This window comes from Muntiacus reevesi, chromosome 17 (genome assembly GCF_963930625.1).
Source record: "Muntiacus reevesi chromosome 17, mMunRee1.1, whole genome shotgun sequence".
Taxonomy (NCBI): domain Eukaryota; kingdom Metazoa; phylum Chordata; class Mammalia; order Artiodactyla; family Cervidae; genus Muntiacus; species Muntiacus reevesi.
This window is the reverse complement of record NC_089265.1, coordinates 4,908,059-4,932,954: the sequence shown is the minus strand read 5'-3', so window position 1 is coordinate 4,932,954 and position 24,896 is coordinate 4,908,059. Positions and strand designations below refer to the sequence as shown.

At 43.8% G+C, this 24,896-nt stretch overlaps 1 protein-coding gene and 1 non-coding gene across 2 annotated transcripts in view; both read right to left on the bottom strand.

The window, feature by feature from the left end:
* The window catches only part of GALNTL6 (polypeptide N-acetylgalactosaminyltransferase like 6), a 1,391,526-nt gene that overhangs the window by 170,613 nt on the left and 1,196,017 nt on the right, over positions 1-24,896 (bottom strand). The window lies entirely within an intron of this gene.
* TRNAR-CCU (transfer RNA arginine (anticodon CCU)) lies at positions 340-412 on the bottom strand. Its single transcript has one exon. It is a non-coding gene; the product is annotated as a tRNA-Arg (tRNA).

The following is a 24,896-nucleotide window of genomic DNA, read 5'->3' as shown; positions in this document are numbered from 1 at the left end:
CTTGAGTGTATTTGATCTCCTTTGTCATTTATACCTATGATTTTCTTCTTAAGCTCTTCATTTGATTATTTTTTATTCTTTCTCTTTTTACTTTTTTCTCAAACCTGTGCTCATGTCCCGGTAGTGGATCTGCTGCTCCCCTCAGTCACTGAGTCGTGTCCAACTCTTTGTGACCCCATGGGCAATAGTAGCCCACCAGGCTCCTCTGTCCAGGGGAGTCTTCAGTACTGGGGTAGCTGCCATGCCCTCCTCCAGGGGATCTTCCTGACCCAGAGATCAAACCCATATCTCAGCAGATTCTTTACCACTAGTGCCACCTGGGAAGCCCAAAGGTACTCTTACCCCAGGTGGGACTTGAACCCACAATCCCTGGCTTAGGAGGCCAGTGCCTTATCCATTAGGCCTCCGGGGCCTGTGCAGTGGATGGTTACCAATTTTTGGCATTGCAGCATTCATGTCTCTTAATTAACAATGCCATTATTTCCCTGGGGGAACGTCCTCTCCTCTGTTTGGAGTAGAGTTTCGGGAGATGGAATATATTCTCACTTCCCTGCCAGCCCCTTATCTGAAGCTCTCCATGCACTGCCTTGGGATAAAGAGCTAGGACAGGACATCATCTCCAAGATCCTGAATCTTGAGCTGGAGTGGAGATAGGTAGTTGCCTTTCTTTCATTTATAACAGGAGTCCATCCATCCATCACACGCTCAGTCGTGTCCGACTCTTTGCAACCTTAGGATTGTAGCCACTAGGCTCCTCTGTCCCTGGGACTTTCCAGGCAAGAATACTGGAGTGGGTTGCCATTTCCTCCTCCAGGGGATTCCTGACCCAGGGATCAAAACCACATCTCTCTCACCTCCTGCATTGGCAGTCAGACTCTTTCCACTTGAGCCAACAGGGAAGCCCTATTACAGGGATGGATGGAGCCAGCTAAAACTATGAACATATTCCTCCAGCAAGGCTTTCTGGATTCTCCTTTTCCCAGGGTGTGTTCATTAGCTTTCCTTTTGACCTGGGAAGATCTCCTATATCCTGTCGTTAAACTCTCCTTTTGTTTCAGTTAGTTGAGTCTGTTTGTGTTGCTTGCAGCAAAGGAATTCTAGTTGATACAATCCTTGACTGCATTTTCTCTTCCTTTTTTATTATCACTGTTATTTTTTCTGATCACTTCCAACTCATATTTTATCTCTTTCTATTAACGTATTGCCCTTTCTTTTTTATTTTAAGTTAACTTATTTATTTTTAATCAGTAGATGATTGCTTTACAATATTGGGTTGGCCTCTGCCATACATCACCGTGAATCAGCCAGAGGTGTATATATGTCTCCTCCCTCTTGAACCTCCCTCCCACCTCCCACACCACCCCACCCCTCTAGGTGAGCACCAGATTGAGCTCTATGCATCATATGGCAAATTCCCACTGACTTATCTACTTTACACATGGTAATGTATGTTTCAATATTATCATTTCTTAACACTTGGGATTTGTAGGTTTTTCCCTCTCAAAAGATAATACTTATTTGATTTCACTGAGATAGGTTTGTTCATTTTTGATCTCCTTTGTGAGTGTCATTTTCTGTTTCTTTGTAGGCCTTCCATTTGCCTTTGTGAATGATTTTCCTTGCCTCGCCTAGCACTGGTCACAGTCGGGTTGCTCATCAGGTTGTCTGGCTGCTCATCTGGAGAGGGGGTCATTCTTGTAAGGATGTGGGTAGTGAAGGGGAGGCCCCTGGAGTGGGCAGGGACAGCGGAGAGGTCAGACGTGGGTCTGCTTCCTGAGCTTCGTCTCATCAGCATGTGCAGGCGGATCATTCACCGCTGAGCCACCAGGGCAGCCCCAGTGCTGTGGTTGTTGTTCGGTTTCATCTGACTCTGTGACCCCATGGACTGCAGCACGCCAGGCGTCCCTGTCCTTCCCTGTCTCCTGGAATTTACTCAGACTCATGTCCATTGAGATGGTCATGCCATCTAAGCAACTCATCCTCTGTCACCCCTTCCCCTCCTGCCCTCAATCTTTCCCAGCGTCAGGGTTTTTTGCAATGAGGTGGCTCTTTGCATCAGGTGGCCAAAGTATTGGAGCTTCAGCATCAGTCCTTCCAGTGCATATTCAGGACTGATTTCCTGTAGGATCGACTGGTTTGATCTCCCTGCAGTCTAAGGGACTCTCAATAGTCTTCTCCAGCACCACAGTTCAAAAGCATCAATTTTTGGTGTTCAGCCTTTATGGTCCAGCTCTCACATCTGTGCATGACTACTGGAGAAAACTTAGCTTTGACTATAAGGACCTTCATCAGCAAAGTGATGTCTCTGCTTTTTAAATATGCTGTCTGAGTTTGTCATAGCTTCTCTTGCAAGGAGCAAGGATCTTTAATTTCATAGCAGCAGTCACCGTCCACACTCAGCTGATAGTTGACACAAAACGACAGTCCTTGCTTGAGTCAGTAGCTTCTGTGGAGGTTATGAAGTGGCTTTGTACAGAGGACTGGGTCTGAGCCTCCCGTCTCCCTCCCTTGGTTGATTTCAGTAGCCTCCTAACTGGTTTCCCAAGTGCTTTCCCACCCCTGCCGCTTCTTGTCCACACAGCAGCCAGAGAACCTCCTGGAATGTCCCAGAAAGTCCACAAGGCTCTTCCTGTCCTGGCCACATCCCATCTGCTACCACCACCCTCTTCTCCATTGCTCTGTTGCAGCCCCATGGCCTCTCTGCTGCTCCTACGATACCCAGGTCTGCTCCAGCCCAGCCTGAGGTGCTCCATCTCTGCAGGCTTTCCTCAAATGATATAGAAAACACCTCTCCAGGCCCTTTGCCTGCCCTGTCTACCCCTTCCTTGCTCTGCATCTCACCATCGGACTTAAATTCCTTGCTATATTGTATGCACTTTCCTGGATGGCTCCCTACTCCCATATGAATTCCAGGAGAGTGGATGCATTGCCATTTCATTTATTCCCACTCCCTGGCTCTGAGCATGATGCTGAGGTTGGCACACAATGCATATTTGCTGAATGAATATTAGATGACTGATTCTTGGTGAGGTCTTTCCTGGCGGCTTAAGCGGTAAAGAATCTGCCTGCAGTGCAGGAGACAATGCAAGAGATGTGGGTTTGATCCCTCTGTCTGGAAGATCACCTGGAGCAGGGTGTGGCAACCCACGCCAGTATTCTTGCCTGGAGAATCGCACGGACAGAGGAGCCTGGCGGGATCGTAAAGACTCGGACACGACTGAAGCAGCTTAACATGCATGCACGAGCTTAGTGAAAGGAGCAGTTTACAGTTTTTTCTTCACAAGAGGCACCTGGCTAAAGGGAATGTCACCTCTTCCATCACACTTTCTGCCTAGCCACTCAAAGATGCATTTGAGGAAATTATATCTACATAACAGAGTTTTCATAAAGTGCAACTCTGAAGATACTTTTCAAGGACATGGACCCTTGTCCCGGCTTAGAACTCTTCAGGAGAGAGGTAGAAATTCAATGAATTCCATTCTTTTTTGTTTTCAAAGAGCTGCCTGCCAAGCAAGTGGAGAATACATCACCAGCGATTAATCTACAGTTATACCCAGCCCACCCCACCAAAGGCAGAGGACGCACAGGGAAGGGCCATTTCCTTCCTCCAAGTCAAGACTTGCAGAATTTGAGACTTCCCTGGAAGTCCGGTGGTTAAGACTTGGCCTTCCAATGCAGGAGGTGAAGGTTCAATCCCTGGTTGAGGAGCTATGATCCCACAAGGCTCATGGCCAAAAAACCAAAACATAAAACAGAAATAATATTGTAACAAGTTCAACAAAGACTTTAAGAATGGTCCATATCAAAAATAAAAATAAAAGTCTTGTTGAATTAGAGATTATTTTCATTCTTAGACTCATGAGTAGAACTTAAATCAGAGAATTGCTTTTATCCCATCCATTAAAGTTCATTGGATTGGAAAAGCACTTTCTAAAAGCCTAGAGAACTGCAGCCCTAAACTCACTCATCCTTTCCAATATTCAGGTCCCACTTAGGCATCTCACTGAAATGTCTCCCATAAAATTGTCTCAAAAGGAGCAGAAATGAGCTTTCGTATGTTTTTTGGATAGCCTGAAAGTGCCCATTTGCTCTTTAAGCTCTATTCACCTGTCTCTTTCCTTCAGATAAATCCTTTTTCATCCTTGTGCCTTGCACATATATATTACTATAATAGACATTTTCTCCAGGATTGAACCAATGTGTCTCACTGTGATGTTGATTTAAACAGACGGGGTCTTACACTTTGCTAAGTGAACAAAACGTGCAGCTATTGATGTGGTTTGTGTGCAGCCAAAAGGCTGGGGATGGGGCCCCTTACTTCCCCTTGAACAGACCACCAGTTTTATTCTTAAAGGCCTCACCCCCTACTCCTCTCCTCTGGACACACACTGCCCTAATTCTGGCTTCAGGGGAAAGGGAATAAAAGGTAATTATAATATTTCATTTGCTTCCCGCCTATGGAGGATTCACAGTGAAGTGTGATGCAATTACATGGAGGCAGCGATGAAGGTTGAAGCCGTTGGGGCTGCCTGTCTCTGCTCCATAAAGCAGGTCATCCTGTTACCGCCGGACAGTAATTTCCAGAAAACCCTGTAATTAGGTTGTGAAATGGTAGCAAATAGGATGAACCGAAGAGGCAGATGTGTGGCCCAAAGTAATTTGGCTTCTCCTAAAAGGCGTTGCAACCCACCTCCTCCCTGTTTATTACAGCCCCATAATATACCATGTTATGCTGCGCTGGCGGGTGATGGGAGGCAGGCACTTAACTGTAATGAAATTAGATCCCCCCTCACCTGCACCAGAGGCACAGTGGCGTCTTCTTGTAAAAGCTGTGCAAGTGGTTTCTCAAAAATACACATGACAAAAAGACATGGGAATCCACTCCACCATAAAGAATAAAAGAGCTCCAGGCTGATGAGGCTGCAGAGTTACTGTCCCCCTGAACCACCTGCTCCTGGTTTGAAGTTGTCGGCAAGCCAGGCAGAGAGAGGAGGACAAACAATAGTTATTGTGCCGTCATGTTTTTTTTTGGCGACAATTAAATAAATGTATATTTTGTTTCTTACAGCATCCATATCCATGTTTAAATACAGATCATGGAAATTAGGTATGTATTCAGTCGCAGCATTTCCCAAAGTGTGTTTCCTTCTAGGAAGTGGTTCTAAAAGCTTAATGGCCTCTAGAATCATCTGGTGCTGGAGAAAGTGGCAGATCTCAAGGCCCCATCAGGGAGCCTCTGATGCAGGATCTGAGGGTCGGGATTGGGGCCAAAGCCTGCGTTTTCCTAGATTTTATTGTATTTACTTTGGCTGTGCTGGGTCTTCGTCGCGGCGTGGGCTTTCTTTAGTTGCGGCGTGGGTGCGTGTGTGTTCAGTTGCTGAGTTGTGTCCGACTTTTTGTGACCCTATGGACTGGAGCCCGCCTGGCTGTTGTCCATGGGATTTTCCAGGCAAGGATACTGGAATGGGTTGCCATTTCCTCCTCCAGCACCTTCATGTTTTGTCTACAAAGATCGTTTTCCTGTTTCTAGATGTGAACAGCAACAAAGAATATGGTCCTGTCTTGAAATGATGGTCCCGACTTCTGCTGTTTTGTTGAATTTGCATTATCGTTTTCTGTTTCCTTTAGAAGCATGTGTGTAGAAGGCAAAAAAGTGAGAAGACTGGAAAATAAGCATCTGTGTGATCCTAAAGGAAATAAACCCTGAATATTTATTGAAAGGACTGGTGCTACCACCTGATGCAAAGAGCAGACTCTTTGGGAAAGACCCTGATGCTGGGAAAGATTGAGGGCACGAGGAGAAGGGGACAACAGAGGATGAGATGGTTGGATGACATCACTGACTCAATGGACATGAGTTTGAGCAAACTCTGGGAGATAGTGAAGGACAGGGAAGCCTGGCGTGCTGCAGTCCATGGGGTTGCCAAGAGTCAGACACAACTTAGGGACTGAAAACAACAAATATGATATTTTAAACAAGCTGAAAGCTTACCAGGATGTATGAGCTAAGGTTTTTATATTGAAACAGTTGGTTCTCACTCCATTCTTACTTCCTGTTTTATCAGACTGATCTGTCTGGCACTTTGGAACTGAATCTGATTTTCAGATGTGAGCTGGTCCACTTACTCATTGAATAAAGCAGCAAGGTCGGGGATCATCAAGTAGTCAGAGAAGCAATCTTACATAATCATTTACCTGATTCAGCTGTGAAGACTAATACCTTGATTGGATGTTGACAATAAGTGGGCATAACAAGGCAACCCATGACATAGTTTTCAAACAGCGATGCCAAAGACAGTATTGTGTTAGAAACTGCAGTCCCTGGAGAGAGAGAGATCAACTGTCCTTGATGAGTGGGCTGCACAGAGCTTAGTGCAGGGTCCCCGGGAAGGAACACTCGCCAGGACGTGGTCCACCAGAGACTGAGATGGAAAACATATTGATAGTTCATGATGGCACTGCAGGCAGAGGGGAGTTTGCTGCAAATGAAGAACCATGCCCCTCTCAGGAAGAAGAGAGGCCCATCAGTAGGGACAAAGAAGCTTAATCACTGGAGCTGCAGGGTTCCGCAAGAGGCAGGGACTTCAGGAAACCAGAGCTTCAGGAAAATAAAAAGATAGAGGTAGAGGAAATTCAGGGATGTTGGTAGAAATTGCAAGAGTAACTAGTGATGTGGGCTTCCCCAGTGGTTCAGCAGTAAAGAATCTGCCTGTTTTGCAGGAGATGCAGTTTCAGTCCCTGGGTTGGGAAGACCCCCTGGAGAAGGAAATGTCAGCCCACTCCAGTATTTTTACCTGGGGAATCCCATGGACAGAGGAGCCTGGTGGGCTACAGTCCCTGGGGCTGCAAAGAGTTGGATACCACTTTGTGAATAAGCAACAACAGCTAGTGATGTAATGTCTTCTTTTAAAAAGCAAATACCCCAAGGCATGGAAAACCCTTGAGAGAGATTTCTGATTTGTATTCAGAGACCCTTAGGAAGTGGCCCAAGGTTAAATGGTAGGACTGAGGAAACAGCACCTCTGAGAGTTCATGACCTTGATTCCAGTTAGAACAAGGGAGTGTTTGCTTAAGCTGTGGCCATGTTTGTAGGTGTCTCACACCTTTTACTATACCTCACATTATTTGAACTATGATTTACACTTTGTTTCCTTTAAATGTTAAATTTTAATTGACCATCATCTTAAGCAAAACTATCCTTAACATCATTACTGTATTTTTTCTAATATAAGTTAAAATAAACACAAAATATTAACATTAAAAATAAGAGTGAGAATCTGTATCACTTAGACAATCCATGGAATGTGAACCATATTTTAAGAAAACCATTTGTAACATCAGTCTCTATGTGTCTTAATTTATAAATTCTTTTCTTTTTTTTTTTTTTTTTAGATTTTTTATTTTTTTGGGTTTTGTCATACATTGAAATGAATCAGCCATGGAGTTACATGTATTCCCCATCCCGATCCCCCTCCCACTAAATTCTTTCTTTTCTGAAAGTCTTCAGAATCTTAGCTGGCTTTCCACATGCATAATCATGCCCTCTTCACATTTTCTCTTCTGCTTTCTGTTTGAGATAGCACACAGTTTTGCTCTGATTTAGAACACAGTTTCTTTTAAATCCACTCTCTAGAAGTGAGCATAGTAAGTCATCCATCTCCTTCAGCATAAAGGCTGGCTAAATTTGCTGGGGCATCTTTCCCAAGATAATTTAATAAATATTATTTTATCACCTACTATTGCAGAGTCGGTGTTGATATTCTGAGAGATATAAAAGAGAAACATGAAATGAGCAGTTCCCATTCTCAAGGAGGTTGCAACTCTCTGGGGTGACTCACAGAGGCAATAGAACTAACTATAATTCAAGATCATAAAAGATGGACACAGAAAGTGAGAAAGCAAGAGTGAGGAGAGAGAAATTCATTCCAACCAGGAAGGCAAGGGGAATTCTTACAGGAGAAAAGGCTGACTTTGGCCTTGAACCCTGGGACACTTATAAAAGACTTTACAAGTGGCTATAGAATGGGGAAAGTGTGATAGAGATGTTTAGAGTATTTTGATGTGATGAATGTAGGGTATAGAAGCAGCCTTTTCTAGGAGGAGGCAGATCAAGGGACAAGGATGTATTTATTGGGGACAAGTCTTCCCCTTTAACCTACACCATTGACTAAACTTATCATTCATTTTACTTCTTTGGGGTTATATTCACTTAATGAAGCTTTTTTGATTTCATGATATTTATAATTACATTCTTTTTAAAAACATTATTTATTTATCTATTTGACTGCCCGAGGTCTTAATTGCAGCATGTGGGATCTTGAGCTGCTGCATGTGAACTCTTAGTTGGGGTGTAAGGGATCTAGTTCACTGACCAGGGATTGAATCTGGGCCCCCTGCACTGGGAGCATGGAGTGTTAGTCACTGGACCACTGGAAGAGTCCCTGTAACTGAATCCTGTGGGAGACACAAAGGTCCAAAAACTATTTTCTGTGTTTAAAGAGCCTTAAAATGCATTTAGAGATATTCAAGGAAACTTAGATGACCCAAGGGTCATGTGAGTGTACACATGATTTGTTGCAGGACCTTAGGCCTCTATAAGGATGAGGTGAATGGGGGCGACGTTGTGGAGCTGGGGACACTTGCTCTTGACTTAAATTAAGACAGGACCAGGAAATGCATTGAGGAAGATGCAAAGCATTAGGAAGAAATCACCTAGTATATTTGTGTAGGGAAGGATGACTGACATATCAGATATATGCAGTGAACATTTGGAGAGGAAAATTTGGGTCACATTATGTAGGTTCTTGAATGCCAGGCTGACACTTTTGAATGACCTTGTCAGAGGTCGTTGGAGGTTACTGAGGAAAGAATAAAACAAAAAGGTGAAAACATAGAGCTGGAGAGGATATCAGAGGTCCTTGGATCGTCTCCCCTTGTTTTGTGAAGAGGACATATTTCTTTACCAGTGGTATCTAGGACATTTGGCAGAGTCTGCTTTGGAAAGTGGGGCTTCCCAAGTGGCACAGAGGTAAAGAATCTGTCTGCCAATGCAGGAGATGGGATTTGATCCCTGGTTCAGGAAGATCCCCTGGAGAAGGAAATACAACCTACTCTAGTATTCTAGCCTGGGCTATCCCAATGACAGAGGAGGATGGCAGCTCTATAGTCGCTTTATAATGTTGTGTTAGTTTTAGGAACACAGCAAAATGAATCAGTTTTACATATACACATATGCCCTCATGTTTGTATATATAATGTATATATATATATAATGCATATATATATATATTCTTTTCCCATACAGGCCGTTACAGGGCATTGAGTAGAGTTCCCTGTGCTGGACAGCAGGTTCTTGTTAGTTACCTGTTTTATATAAAGTAGCATGTATATGTCAGTCTCATGTCCCAATTTATCATGCCCTCCTTATCCCCTGGAAATGTAAGTTTGTGTTCTATATCTGTGACTACTTTTTTTGGTGAATAAGTTAATTTGTATACTTTCTTTTTAGCTTCCACATACGAGCGAGGTCATATATTTGTCCTTCTGTGTCTTCTTCACTTCACTCAGTATGACAGTCTCCAGGTCCATCTGCGTTGCTGCAGATAGCTTTATTTTGTCCTTTTAATGGCTGAGTGATATTCCATTTGTATATGTACCACATCCTCTTTATCTATTTCTCTGTTGCTGGTTGCCTCCACGTCCTGGCTATTGTAAATAGTGCTGCGATGAACAGTGGGGTGCCTGTGTCTTTGAATTATGGTTTTCCTTAGGTGTATTCCCAGGAGCAGGATTTCTGAATCATGTGGTAATTCTGTTTTCACTTTTTCAAGGAACCTCCATACTGTTTCCTGTAGTGGTTGTACCAATTTACACTCCCACCAACAGTGTGGGGGAGTTCCCTTTGTTGCACACCCTCCCACCATGTATTGTTTGTAGATTTTTCTTTGATGATGGCTGTTTTAACCAGTGTGAGATGATTCCTCAGTGTAGTTTTGATTTGCATTTCTCTAATAATTAGTGATATTGAACATCTTTTCATGTGCTTCTGGACTTTGGAGAAATGTCTATTTAGATCTTCTGCCTGTTTTTTGATTGGGTTATTTGTCTTTTTTTTTTTTTAATACTGAACTGCATGAGTTGCTTATATATTTTGGAGATTAATCCCTTGTCAGTTGTTTCATTTGCAAATATTTTCTCCATTCCGAGGATTGTCTTTTTGTTTTATTTATGGTTTCCTTTGCTGTGTGAAAGCTTTTAATTAGGTCCCATTTGTTTTTGTGTTTATTTTCATTGCTCTAGGAGGTTCTTGATTTCAGTTATCTCAAACACACAGCTATATGTTGAGTTGAGCCAAACCTAAAGTTTCCGAGCCTCTGATTCAGTCATTATTTCCCTGAGGTCAGTTGTTACCATCTCTTCTTGTGAGATGATGACTGCTGCTGTCCGGAGACAGGGTGCCCTGCAGGGAGTCTCCGCAGGGACGGCTCAGCTGTGGATGTCTGTCTGTCCCATTTGTGCTCTCTTCTGGAGCAGACGTCTGGGGACCATCCTCGCGATGCAGAGTCTTATTGGCAGCTGCTCCAAGCAGTGGCTGGTGAAGGAACACTCCACAGCTGCTGTTGTCTGTGTGGCGACTGCCCTGTCTGCTAGCGGCTTCTGCTGCATGGAGACCAGGCGGGGGCTTCTCACAGCTGGAGGAGAATCCCTGCTCCCCATTCCTTCCTGTGACTCTTGCCTCTCAGAAGGGACCAGGCCAGAGAGGTTTTCAGGATGGACTCTGCTCAGTCCTCTGGAGGAGAAGTTTGAGGAAACCTCAAAATAGCCCTCACGGTGTGCCCTGGGCGGTGTCATACTCTCCAGATTCCGCGTACACCTCCTCGGTCATGCCGGACTCCACGGGGCAGGACCCTCTGGTCCTTGCCACGCCCTTCCCCCCGTGTCCTCTGCCTGCCTTGTGTCTCTGGAAAACTTTACTCAAAGAATAAGTTTAATCAGAGAAATGCATAAGCAAAGGAAAACAGTCAAAGGAGGCCAAATAATAATAAGGTACTCATTAGGCATAGTTAAGGACTGTACCCACGACAAAAGCTGTCACAATTCTGAGGACTGGCCTCAAAGAAACGGGAACAGACGGGCTCTGGAGCGGAAGATGAAGTATCCCTGAAGCAGCCAGGATGGCCTGACAGCCCGGTAAGCGATGTGAGGGTGGCTGTCAGAGCTGCCTGCGCTGTTTCTGCATGCAGTCTCCTCTTTCTGTCTGTGAGAGCTCCGGTCCACTGGTTGCCAGGGGCGGGAGTCGGGCTTTGGACAGATGCTAGTCCTCCTCTCCACTCCCCACCCCCGACCCCTCCGCAGTGGCCAGCATCTGAAAGGAAGCAAAATTTCCTTTGCAGCTACCTGGCCTGTTTGTTGGTGAGTAGTCAGACCCCACACACTCTTTCGCTAACTCCACCATGACCCAACATGAGCTCCTACCCTTGCCAAGGGCACAGGGAGCCAGCAACTGGTCATTTCTTCTTAGCAGTGAATCCAACGCTACTCATTCATCCATGTGACATTTTTTTTCTTTTATTATCAGAATATAATTGCTTTACAGTGTTGTGTTGGGCTTCCCAGGTGACAAGAACCTGCCTGCCAATGCAGGAGACCCCAGAGATGCGGGTTCAATTCCTGGGTTAGGAAGATCCCCCGGTAAAGGGCATGGCAACCCCCTCCAGCATTCTTGCCTGGGAGATCCCACGGATGGAGGAGCCTGGCAGGCTACAGTCCCTGGGGTTGTGAAGAGTTGGACACGACGCTGTACACGGCCACACCAATGTTGTGTTAGTTTCTGCTGCACCACAGCGTGAATCAGCCATGTGTGTGCACATGCCTGCTCCCTCTTTAGCCTCTCCTCTAGCCCCCCACCCCATCCCACCCCTCTAGGTCATGACAGAGCCCCGAGCTGAACTCCCTGCTCTACGCAGCAGCTTCTCACTGGCTATTTCACATGTGTAGTATGTGTATGTCAATGCTGCGCTTTCAGTTCATTCCACCCTTTCTTGCCCATGTCCACAAGCCTGTTCTCTAGGTTTGTGTCTCTGTTTCTGCCCTGCAAAACATTTTTTTGGGGGTATTGGTTCTAAGTACTATTGGGGCTATAATAATGGTATAGTATAACTGTTGGAACTATAATAGTATTTGTATATTGTATTAAATTATTCATATTCACACCAATATATGGTTATAACATAACAATGGAAGGGAAACACAGGCTACTACATAAATAGGAAATGATGGGAAAGGGGATTGAGGTAGGGCAGCTGTGGGAACTGATGCTAAATCTCAGATCTGAATGGCTTGCAGACACGTGGTATTTTGTTTAGGAATTGGAGCAGTGCAAGAGGACCAGGGTCCTTCAGGGTCCTTCAGGGTCATGCAGACCAGACACAGGTCCTGTGCATGGAGATGACTTAAAGATATCTCAAGAGAAAAAAACCAAAGGCAGTATGATACATGGATCTAATCCAAGGAAAGCTAGTCCAAAGAAGAAATGTGAGCCAAGAAATAAATGTGAGCACCACCTCTATACACATGATGGTCACTGGACACAGTGCAATTGCCTAGGGAGGGGGTGAGGGTCCAGTGGATAAAGGGCCTCCCAGCCTCAATGGCTGGTGGAGAAGAAGCTGGACAATGTGAAAACCCAGTTCCAAGTTCCCCAATCATGTGTTCTCTCTGGAAAGTCTTCCATGATTCGTATGTCTGGAAATTGATTTCCAGAGAGGTTTTTGTATTCTTAACCAAAGCAAGGGGATATGAAAAGACACTTGTGTGACATCAAGTTATCATCTTCTTCATTAGAGTGAAAATACAGTGAGAACAGAGAACGTCTCATTTGCCTACCCGACTCCTAGTGCTTAGGATAGTGCCTGACTCACTTAGCACTCAGTGAGTATCTGCTGGGAAAAACAATTCCATCACAACCTAAATAATAGTATAGCAGTTTAACCAAATGAAGTAGGACTGAGCATCTCAGCAAAGGGAAGTACTTAGAATGACCATAATAAATATATAGATATACACACACGCACACATACACAGAGCAAACTTTTCCTTGTTCACAAAAAAATAGAACACACACAAATTTCTCATTTTTTTAATCTACCTGAGCTGGGCAAAATATAAACATAAAATATTTAATTTTTTGAGTGCCGTAGAATGGAATATGATGTATTGCTAGATCTAATGAGGAAAAAAAGGGAAAACATATACTTGAGGCCAAGATAGTAGGTGACAACTCAAATAAACCTGAGAGACTGATTTAGAATAAATTCCTCAAGGGAAATGCAACATCACGTTCGGCCCTTGAAATGACAAACCTCTAAAGTAAATTTTGGTTCAAGGTTGCTAGAGGTCAAGTGGCTATTTTAACGCTACAGGCAGAAGAAAATGTAATCCCTTTGTTACTGCCCTTCAATGCGAATGAGTCAAAAGGGGACTGTGACTTATATCTGTGGGAATTTTTTTTAGTACATAGTTATCAGAAACCTCAGTCCGGGAGCAATAGAAAAGAAGGAAACAGAGAGGCAAAGAGAGATGGAGAGAGGGAAAGAAATAAAAGATAAATTCAGTAACTGTAGGACAGAGAATGTCATCATACTCAGGTGATGGTGGGTTTCCCTGCTGGCCCAGCGGTAAAGGATCCGCCTGCCAACGCAGGAGACGTTGGTTCCATCCCTGGTCTAGAAGATCTGCTGCAGAAGGAAATGGCAACCCGCTCCAGTGTTCTCGCCTGGGAAATCTGACGGACGGAGGAGCCTGTCTGACTACGGTCTGTGCACACGAGCTTAGTCGCTTCAGTTGTGTCTGACTCTTTGAGACCCTATGGACTGTAGCCCACCAGGGTCCTCCGTCCATGGGATTTCCCAGGCGAGAATACTGGAGTGGGTTGCCATTTCCTACTCTAGGGGATCTTCCCAACCCAGAAATTGAATGTACATCTCCTGCATAGCAGGAGGATCGCAAAAGCCTCAGATATGACTTAGCAACTAAATAACAACAAAGTGATGGTTATAGGAAGAGCATAAAAACCATAAAAACTGGGTTAGCCACAATTATAGTTGTGATTGGTTTCTTTGGAAATGTTAAACTCATCATTTCCATTCCATCAATTATTGAATCCCCAGTGTGCATGGCTATTATTGGCAAATGTGTTATGGGATATTGATCTGTAAATTAGCAGTGACCATAGTAATAATTGTAACTCCTTAAAACTCTATTTATAAATGAGAGGTTCATTGCAGAGCTCAACTCATGCTACTAGACTAGTAATTTCATGTGATTACTGTTATTAAAACAACAAACTGAAATCTACTGTATAGATTTCAGTATGCCTTATTTTTACCTTATTTTCTGCCTACTGTATGCCTTATTTTTCTCTTTCATATATAGAAAAATTTGTTCCTGCTATCATTGACTGTACTATTTGGGGTGAAATGGACAGTCGTCCTAATTATTTTATGGGTTTCAGAATTTTGTCATTTATCCTTGAAATTATCCAAAAAGGCATACAGCCATTAATACCTTTTGTGTGCACATACAAGGCCAGATAATAAGTGATTATGTTCCTAATGTCTACCTGTAAGTCAATTGTTTAGAACTAAAAATGTATTTTTCCACAGAATAACAATTAATTATATTATCAGATTTGATGCTTGTTGACATAGTAGCATTGTACTTTTTTAAGGTTCACGTTCCTATTCCTATTGAAGTTTTAAGGTTTGTTTTAAATAGGCTTCATGTAAATTGGCCTGGGAAAACATTGACTGTCTATATTTTTTTTCTAGCAGATGTGTTCCAAACTCCAGACTTCAGGCATGCATGCCCCTTACCTCCCCAGGCCACAGCTCCTCCAGCAGGGGTCCTGGGGGCCAGGGGTCCATGGGAGGGACACCTGATGAGACTGAGCTTTTATGACTGATAAAGCTTTATACGCACAGTAGAAGAATTTCCTTTGGAGGGCACTGTCTAGGTTTTCTGCTTGGGAGAAGAGAACACCTTTCCCATATCAACAATGCGGACCTCATGCTAGACCCCTTCAGGTCAGCGTCCTTCCAGTGGTCCCTGTCATTGCATTCATCCTGTTGTGTGACCTGCTCCTCATGAGTGACTCTGGACGGTGTTCTGATTGAATGAATGTTGGCAGAGACTGTGGAACCCCCTTCTGGGGTCAGGGACAAGGAGACAGTGGCTTGTCCCTATGGTGCCTTCTCTCTGGCGTGTCCTATGGGAAGCCAGCTGACACACGGTGAGACATCAAAAACCAAGAAACAATCCTTTCTCTTCATTTTTTTGTGCCTTTAGGAGAAAACCTGTAACTGTGGCCTCTGCTGTACTGTTGCCTCAGTTGTACATGGCCTCAGTTGCCCAGCCATGTCCAGCTCTTTGTGACCCCGTGGACCGCAGCCCTCGGGGCTCCCCTGTCCGTGGGGATTCTCCAGGCAAGAACACTGGAGTGCGTTGCCATGCCCTTCTCAGGGAATCATCCCAGCCCAGGGACTGAACCCAGGTCTCCTGTATTGCAAGTGGATACTTTGCCATCTGAGCCACCAGGCAAGCCCAAGAATACTGGAGTGGGAAACCTATCCCTTCTCCAGGGAAACTTCCTGACCCAGAAATAGAAATTGTGGCCTGTATTACATTGAAAAGAAAGCAGGTCTTCCTTTTTTTTTTTTTTTTTTTAAAGACAATTACTTATAAAATTATAAAAGACATACTTTCCCCTGGGGAAAGCCTGAAAAATGTAAAAGCAAACAAATGCCAATTATTCACAATCTCACCTTTTAAAGACAAGTCTTTTAATACCTTGGAATATTTTTTATGATCTCTTTTTAGAGGTGCTTTTTTTCCATTTTTGGATAACCTAGTTAAAAGTAGTACTTAGTTTAAGGTGATTTTAAAGCATTAACTTTCCATGGAAAGCATTTTTTCATATTATTTTAAACATTTCTAAGAAATTTAAAAAGAAATGCATTCTATTCTATATTCCAATATATCATAATTTCCTTATTCCCTTATTTGTGGCCATTTGAACTATTAGGTCAGTTGAACTATTTCAAATCTAAAAGATGATGTTGTGAAAGTGCTGCACTCAATATGCCAGCAAATTTGGAAAACTCAGCAGTGGCCACAGGACTAAAATAGGTCAGTTTTCTTTCCAATCCCAAAGAAAGGCAATGCCAAACAGTGTTCAAAGTACTGCACAATTGCACTCATCTCACACACTAGCAAAGTAATGCTCAAAATTCTGCAAGCCAGGTTTCAGCAGTACATGAACCATGAACTTCCAGATGTTCAAGCCGGATTTAGAAAAGGCAGAGGAACCAGAGATCGAATTGCCAGCATCCATTGGATCATGAAAAAAGCAAGAGAGTTTCAGAAAAACATCTGCTTTATTGACTATGCCAGAACCTTTGACTAAGTGGATCTCCACAAACTGTAGAAACTTCTTAAAGAGATGGGAATACTAGACCACATTACCTGCCTCTTAAGAAATCTGTATGTAGGCCCAGAAGCAAGAGTTAGAACCGGACATAGAACAATAGACTGGTTCTAAATTGGGAAAGGAGTATATCAAGGTCGTATATTGTCACCCTGCTTATTTAGCTTAATATGCAGAGTACATTATGCTGGGCTGGGTGAAGCCCAAGCTGGAATCAAGATTGCCGGGAGAAATATCAATAACCTTAGAAATGCAGATGACACCACCCTTAATGGCAGAAAGTGAAGAATTAAAGAGCCTCTTGATGAAAGTGAAAGAGGAGCATGGAAAAGTTGGCTTAAAGCTCAACATTCAGAAAACTGAGATGATGGCATCTGGTCCCATCACCTCATGGAAAATAGATGGGGAAACAATGGAAACAGTGACAGACTTTTTTTTGGCTCCAAAATTACTGAAGATGGTGAGTGCAGTCATAAAATTAAAAGAAACTTGCTCCTTGGAAGAAAAGCTATGATCAACCTAGACAGTATATTAAAAAGCAAAGAGATTACTTTGCCGACAAAGGCCCGTCTAGTCAAAGCTATTATTTTTCCAGTAGTGGGGAGGAAGTAGGTTTTCACATCTCATATATGGATGTGAGAGTTGAACTATAAAGAAAGCTGAGCACTGAAGAATTGATGGAGAAGACTCTTGAGAGTCCCTTGGACTGCAAGAAGATCCAACCAGTCCATCCTAAAGGAAATCAGTCCTGCATATTCATTGGAAGGACTGATGCTGAAGCTGATGCTCCAATACTTTGGCCACCTGATGCAAAGAACTGACTCATTGGAAAACACCCTGATATTGGGAAGGATTGAAGGCAGGAGGAGACGGGGATGACAGAGGATGAGATGATTGGATGGCATCACAGATTTGATGGATGTGAGTTTGAGCAAGCTCTGGGGGTTGGTGATGGACAGGAGAGCCTGGTGTGCTGCAGTCCACGGGGTAACAAAGAGTTGGACACGACTGAGCGACTTTCACTTTCTTTTCACTTTCATACTATCTCCAGATTTTCACCATTATAAACATGTTTATAGATCTTCATGCACATTTTTCTTCAGGATTTAACTTATATTGCTAAGCTAAAGTTTTTGGAAACTATTAGGACAGATTTCCAAATTATTTTCTAGAATGTTTGAAACATTACAGAAATGTACATTCCTACAGTAATATATGGACTTCCCTGTCTCCCTTATACTAAAGAGAAACTGTTTGCTAAATTGATGGCCAAAAAATCCTTATTGCTTCTGCTAACCATTTTTTTCTTTTAATAGTTGAGAGGGTCACTTCAGTCCATGAAATTCTCTATTAATGAGGTTTTATTGTAGCTACAAATAGTAAGAGGCAATAAAGAAGCATCAGCCTAAAAGCTAGTCAAATTAGTGTCCACTAATTTATTATCACTCTCAATGATTTCAGGAGGCAGAACTTAATTATATGTTACTGCTAACAATGCGTGCTTGTTCAGTTGTGGTTGTGTCTGACTCTTTGTAACCCCATGGACTGTAGCCCACCGAGCTCCCCTCACTATGGTTTTCTCCAGGCAAGAATACTGGAGTGGGTTGCCGTTTCCTCCTCCAGGGGATCTTCTGGACCCAGTTTGAACTGGCATCTCCTGTTCCCCCGCATTGGCAGGCGGATTCTTTATCATTAAGCCACAGGGGAAGCCCATGACTAATAGTGCCTAGTCAAAGGCAGTACCAGGGAGGGTTACCTTATCTTCTCTTGCAAATTCTAAACTTCAGCTCTTATCTGAAAACCTGCTTCCTCCCTAACCCTTCCACTCACTGTGCAACCAGTGAATTCCCAAGTGTGGCTGGGGAGCTGGGAACCTCCTTGAGTTCTGTTGGATTCATATCTCTAAAGCCCAAGAAATCTGATTTTTAAAAAAAAAACAATTGAGTCTTATATATGTGTGAATTGATTCTTATGTGCATGTGAATTTTATTTTTATCTTTGCTTCAAATTTTACTTTCTGTGAGTGATGACATTTTCTTTCACTTTGCTCTTCTTCAAAACTTGTAACTCTTCCCAGAGGTGAATAAGTCTCTGGTGAATCTAATTATAAAAAAAACTAATTATAAAATAGCAATAAAGTTTCATTTATGAAGTGCTCACGTAATTGACCTGCACTAGCTGCAGTGAGAATATAACCACATTGTCATCTTTTTAATTTAAATAGTGTTTGGTCAATCAACTTCTCATTTAAAAGTGCCCAGGTGGGATACATGAGTCAGGTGCTCGGGCCTGGTGCACTGGGAGGACCCTGAGGAGTCGGGTGGGGAGGGAGGTGGGAGGGGGGATCGGGATGGGGAATACATGTAACTATATGGCTGATTCATGTCAATGTATGACAAAACCCACTGAAATGTTGTAAAGTGATTGGCCTCCAACTAATAAAATAATATTAAAAAAAAAAAAAAAGTATGGTAATTCTAATTCATAGACACCCACACAGCCACCACTTTATCTGACAAAGAAAAGACAGAAAGATCCCCTGGAGGAGGGCGTGGCAGCCTACTCCAGTGTCCTTGCCTGGAGAATCCAATGGGCAGAGGAGCCTGGCTGGCTACAGTCCCTGGGGGTGCAAAGAGTCAGATATGACTGAAGCGACTTAGCAGGCAGGCCGACAGTTTAGGATAACAGGAAAATTTAATTTTAATGCAAAACCCTCACAGAAGTTGATGTGTCACTAAAGTCCAGTGCAGGAAGCCACACTGGCTTTGCAGGAATATTCAAGTTTGCTTCTAGTTCTGCCTCTCCTGGCTGCAGCTGCCTGAGCAAAGGCCAGGTGTCTGTGAACCTCAGTGTTTCCTCTGTGAAATGGGGATTTTACAGGTTGTCATGAAGATCAATTACTGCACCAGGGAAGAAGGAAATCTGCCTCCATATGGGATCTGTTTCTTTTTCTTAAACATTTGTATTGCTTTTGCTACAAGTTAATGTTGCCATAGCCTGAAATACATAGGATAGCCCATTCTCAAGGTTTTGATCTTTAAGGGTATACCACTTTCCCATGTATATAGAGATAAGAAGTTGCAGAACAGAGAATAATATTTGTCTTCTTGGAGGTTTATGCAAACATTGTAACTAGATCTTCATGAACAGAACAAAGGATTCCTGCATGAAGAAGTTTGCAACAACCTGCCACACCCCCACCCCTTTTAATGTAAAAGAAGCCTGAACTCCAACTTTGGGAAGATGCTTCTTTGGGACCAATCTTCTTGGTCTGCTGGCTCTCTGGAAAAGTCACTGTTCCTTGCCCTGATTCTTCCTCTCTTAATTTGTTTGCCTGTTATGTGGTAAGCAGGGTAAGTTTTGACTCAGTAACAGTGTAACGATACAGGCAGATAGCTTTTGAGTCTCAGCTGTTCCAATGCCTTTCCCAGTCTCCCCCATGGAACCTGGGCCTCCATTGGCAGAAAGTCACACCGAATAGTCATGTCGAATGGCTCAGTGTGATGGATGTGACCTGATTTTGTAGAAGCTAAGCATCTCTTTTCTGTCCTATATCTTTTGAATTTGAGCTGCCAATCATTATTTTTTAAATGACTGTGGAATTGCATCATTAGAAGTTACTTCAAGGACATCTGTCACTTCCTTTGTGATGAATTCGATGATTCTTATTGGAGTTTTTGAAAGATGAGGCTATTGTCACTGTGGTTTTTGGTTGTAACTCTCCAGAGAAAGGTGAACGGTTGCAATTTTCACACCAGATCATGGAGGAGGGTGAACCTGCCTCCTGGGTAAGGAGACGCAAATATTTTGTTCATGGGGCTGTCAGTGATCTGCAGAAGTAAATAGACAGTTAAGTCATGCTCTGTGGGATTTGTCCCTGCTGTCTTTAAGGAAATGGCAACCCACTCCAGTATTCTTGCCTGGAAAATCCCAGGGATGGAGGAGCCTGGTAGGCTACAGTTCATGGGGTTGCAAAGAGTCAGACACGACTGGGCGACTTCACTTTCACCTTCACTTCTTGTTCTTGGAGAGTCTCACAGCAGCCTTTCCGAAGCCTCTTCCAGGCACCACAGAGGGGCCTGGTGTCCAGCAAAGGGAGAAACAGATGCAGGGGGACCTGAGAGAGGGCACACATCTGGGCCCATCGTCGGGAATCTCCACTGATTGGTAGCATTTTTTTCTGGACCATAATCTCCCCTTGGAGGGGAAAGGTACAAAGCAAAAGTGAAGTGTCCTCAAGGGGGTTGGGCTGGACAAGAAGGGTGTCAGCCACAGGTCACCTTAGATGAGGACCTAAGTCATTTATATCTGAAACCATTCCCGGAGGGCCAGCTCACCTTTTCCTGCTAGGAAACCATTTTCAGGCAGCAGATAATAGAGATGAAGAGTGAGTGCATTTCTGAAGTGGAGGAGTGAGCTCGCAAAAGTCCTATTCTTTGCGGCTGTCAACAAAAAGCTGGCATTGACTGGGGGTAGGTGTTGGAACCCTTCTTCCTCCCTCAAAGCCCACTTTGCTCACAGCGCGCTTTGCTCACAGCAAAATGATTCAGATGCCTTTTCCCCCTTTTATGTCCGGAGGAATTTATAACCTTATATTTCCCAAGGTGACAAAGTCATGTAATTCCACTTCCATGAAAAGAAATGACATAAAGGAAAACATCCTGTACCACCCCCCGCCCCCCAGTCCCTTATTAAAACCCTAGGAGAGAGCGCTTGCTGAATTTAATCCAAATTTAATCCGTTATTCTTGGGCCAAAAGCTCAATGGTCTCCTAGAAATTAAATCCATCTTCAAGAGGCAGAATAGGACATCATCTTTTTATACATTGTGAACTGGGATTTCATAGAATTGGCATCAACACCCTAAAAGTAGAATCAAATGCATAATGTGGTTCATTCACAGCGTGTCGGCTGAAAATGGAAGAACATGTTCTGTCTTTATTTTGGGTAGAAGCTCCAGTACACAGTCAGGGGGATCCAAAGAGTGCATGGAGTCTGTTCAAGTCCTGTGGGTTTAGGAGAGAAGGTCCTGGGTCATATCTAGGGCTGTGCTCATTGTCAGAGGGGGTCAGTGCCTTTTTCCATGTTTCTGGGATGTTTGGAGAATGTCTTAGATGAAAGAACTAAAAATGATGAATAGTCACCAAGATGGTGACTTTAGCCCATTTTAGGTGAGAATTTTTTCATAGATTGTTGTTATTTAGTTACTAAGCTGTGTCCGGCTCTTTGGACCCTATGGACTGTAGCCTGCCAGGCTTCTCTGTCCATGGGATTCTCCAGGCAAGAATACTGGAGTGGGTTGCCAGGTCCACCCCCAGGGGATCGTCCTGACCCAGGGATTGAACCCACATCTCCTGCATTGCAGGCCAACTTTTGACTGCTGAGCCACCAGATTAAATATAGTTACATCAATCTAAATAGCTAACTGAAGTTTGAGATCACTTGTTTTAGAGGCAGAAATGCTACAATGAGGGCATCTCTGCTTCTTGTGAGGTATGACTTTAAGTTACATAATTTAACTTGCTTTCTTATTGGTGAAACAGGACTCCCAAGTCAGGTCTAGCTCACAGAGATGTTAGGACAACACTTTGAGGCTGTCAAGAACCCATAGCAGGCCCGGCACGTAGTCCAGGCTTCCCAATGGCAGGTGTCATTTATCATGACAGTGCTGGTGCTGAGTCATTCCATGGTAGACACTGTGAAGCTGTGAATACACTAGAGGACTCGAGAAGTGGGATGAGAGGGTGGTCAGGAGGCCGGGCTTGGAGTCCCACTGCCTGGGGGCACCACAGGAAGAGCAGGAGCCTGAGGGATGCCCTGTCCTTCTCGTCACCCAGCAGATGAAAGCGGGCAATGACAGGTCTGCTCGTAGGGCTTCTGTGGGGATTGAAGAAGTCAAGGGCTACAGATCCCTTCAGACTGGCACTGGGTGTGTCCTAGGTTGGTCTGCGCTGCTATTATGAATTACTGTTATTAAATTTAATGCAGCGATCTCCAGTACATATTCCTGACAATCACATTCCAGTGCAAGAAAGCTAGAGCCGTGGTTCATTTTTCTGACTTGCAAGTGTATTTGCTTCTTGTATTTCATTCAGCAAAGTGATTCAGTGGTGTATGTGTGTGTGCATGTGTGTGTATGTGTGTGCGTGTGTGTACATGTGTGCGTGTGTATGTGTGCATGTGCGCGCACGTGTGTGCGCATGTGTGTGTATGCGTGTGTGTGCGTGTGCATGCATGTGTGTGCATGTGTATGTGTGTGCACATGCACACATGTGTATGTCTGTACAGCTTCCCTAGTGGCTCCATGGTAAAGAATGCACCTGCCAATGCAGGTAGGAGACACGGGTTCAATCCCTGGCTCAGGAAGATCCCCTGGAGAAGGAAATGGCAACCTACTTCATTATTCAGAAATCCCATGGACAGAGGAGACTGGCGGGAGTCCATGGGGTCACATACAGTTGGACATGACTTAGCAACTAAAAAATGAAAACAACATACATGTATATTGTTTTCCATTATAGGTTATTATAAGACATTTGTTATAGTTCCCTGTGCTATGCAGTAGGTCCTTGTTGGTTATTTTATGTGTGGTGGTGGTTTTCTGTTAATATCAAAATCCGTTTATATCCCCTCTTCCTCTTTGATAACTAGAAGTTTGTTTTCTGTGTCTGAGTCTATTTCTGTTTGATGGTTAAGTTTATTTGTGTTATATTTTAGATTCCACATGTAAGTGATATCATGTGATATTTGTCTTCCTCTGACTTATCTCAATTAGCATGATGCTCTCTAGATTCATCCATGTTGCTGCAAATGGCATTTTTCACTCTTTATATGGCTGAGCAGTATTCCATTGTATACATGTTCATCCATTTCTTCAGCTGTTCATTTGTCAATGCACATTTAGGTTGTCTCCATGTCTTGGCTGTTGTGAACACTGGGATGCATGTGTCTTTTTGAATTACTAGAGTTTTGTCTGGATATTTGCCCAGGAGTGGGATTGCTGGATCATCTGGTAACCATAGTTCCTTTTTTAAACTCATTTAAGAAATGTTGCCAGTTGGTTTTTCCAAGAAGCAGATTCTGGCAGCAGGGTTTCTGTTTTTTTGTTTTTCTGTTTTCTTTTTTTAGAAAGTGCTTTTGGAATCCACCCTGTAGAAGGAAGGTGGGTAGCCAGACTGAGGTGAGAGGAGGGAGGGGCTGTATGCAGGCCTGCAGGACAGCCGTCCCCTCTGGCAGCTTAGAGTCTGCAGGCGGGGGGCAGGGTGTGGGCGCCAACAGACTCACCTTCCATCAGTCACTGCCTGCGGCTGCTGCGGGCAGGGTGCGCCTTGAGTGAGGGGGTTGGGACATCCCTGGAGGGGCTGGTGGGGGGTGTCCATGCACAGCCCTTCTAGCTGCTGGAACAGCAAGTCCTGCCCTGAAGGGGGACCAACAACTTGCATCTCCCTCTGTCACAGAAATATATATTTGCTATAGGCACTGAGATGGTTATTTTTGACTACATATATATCTATATATAGTTGAATATATATATATATATATATATTCCTGACCCAGGAATCGAACCCAGGTCTCCTACATTGCAGGCAGATTCTTTACCAGATGAGCTACCAGGGAAGCCCCATATATATACATATATATTGGCTGCTCAGCTTGGCTTGCTGGATCTTAGTTCCCTGACCAGGGATTGAACCCATGTCTTCAGCAGTAAAACCACAGAGTCCTAACCACTGCATTGCCAGGGAACTCCCTGTATTTGCACTATTTAAAAAATCCGTATTTCTGTGTAATCTGCAGTTTTGTACAAGTGATGCTTCTGCATTTCTTGATGGGTTGGGTGGACTCTAAGCTGCCAGAAGGCAAGTGCTGTGTTTCAGTTCATCTTTGCCTCCCAAGAACTGAAAGTAATGCTCACTGCATCGAAGCTGCTCGATAAATCCCGCTGCAGTAGTGAACCAGTGGATGGCTACTGATGAAGCATAGGGATTCAGAGAAGGGACTGTGGGTCCTAGAAGAGCGGTGTTAGGGCTTGCTTACTTCTCAGTACTGTGTGAGCAGGGCAACGGGGGAAGGAGATAATGAGTGCCCTGATGCCTGAGAATAAGTTTCTTTATGCTTTTGGTCTCATATGGGCTTTTTTGGGGAGAAGTTAGTGTACAAACATTCAAATTTGTAAAAATTTAAGTTGTTGTTCAGTCACTCAGTCGTGTCTGACTCTTTGTGACCTCATGGACTGCATACCAGGCTTGCCTGACCTTCACTACCTCCCAAAGTTTGCTCAAATTCATATCCACTGACTTTCCCATCCAACTGTCTCATCCTCGGCCAGCCCTTCCTCTGCCCTCAGACTTTCCCAGCATCAGGGAGTCAGCTCTTTGCATCACGTGACCAAAGTACTGGAGCTGCAGCTTCAG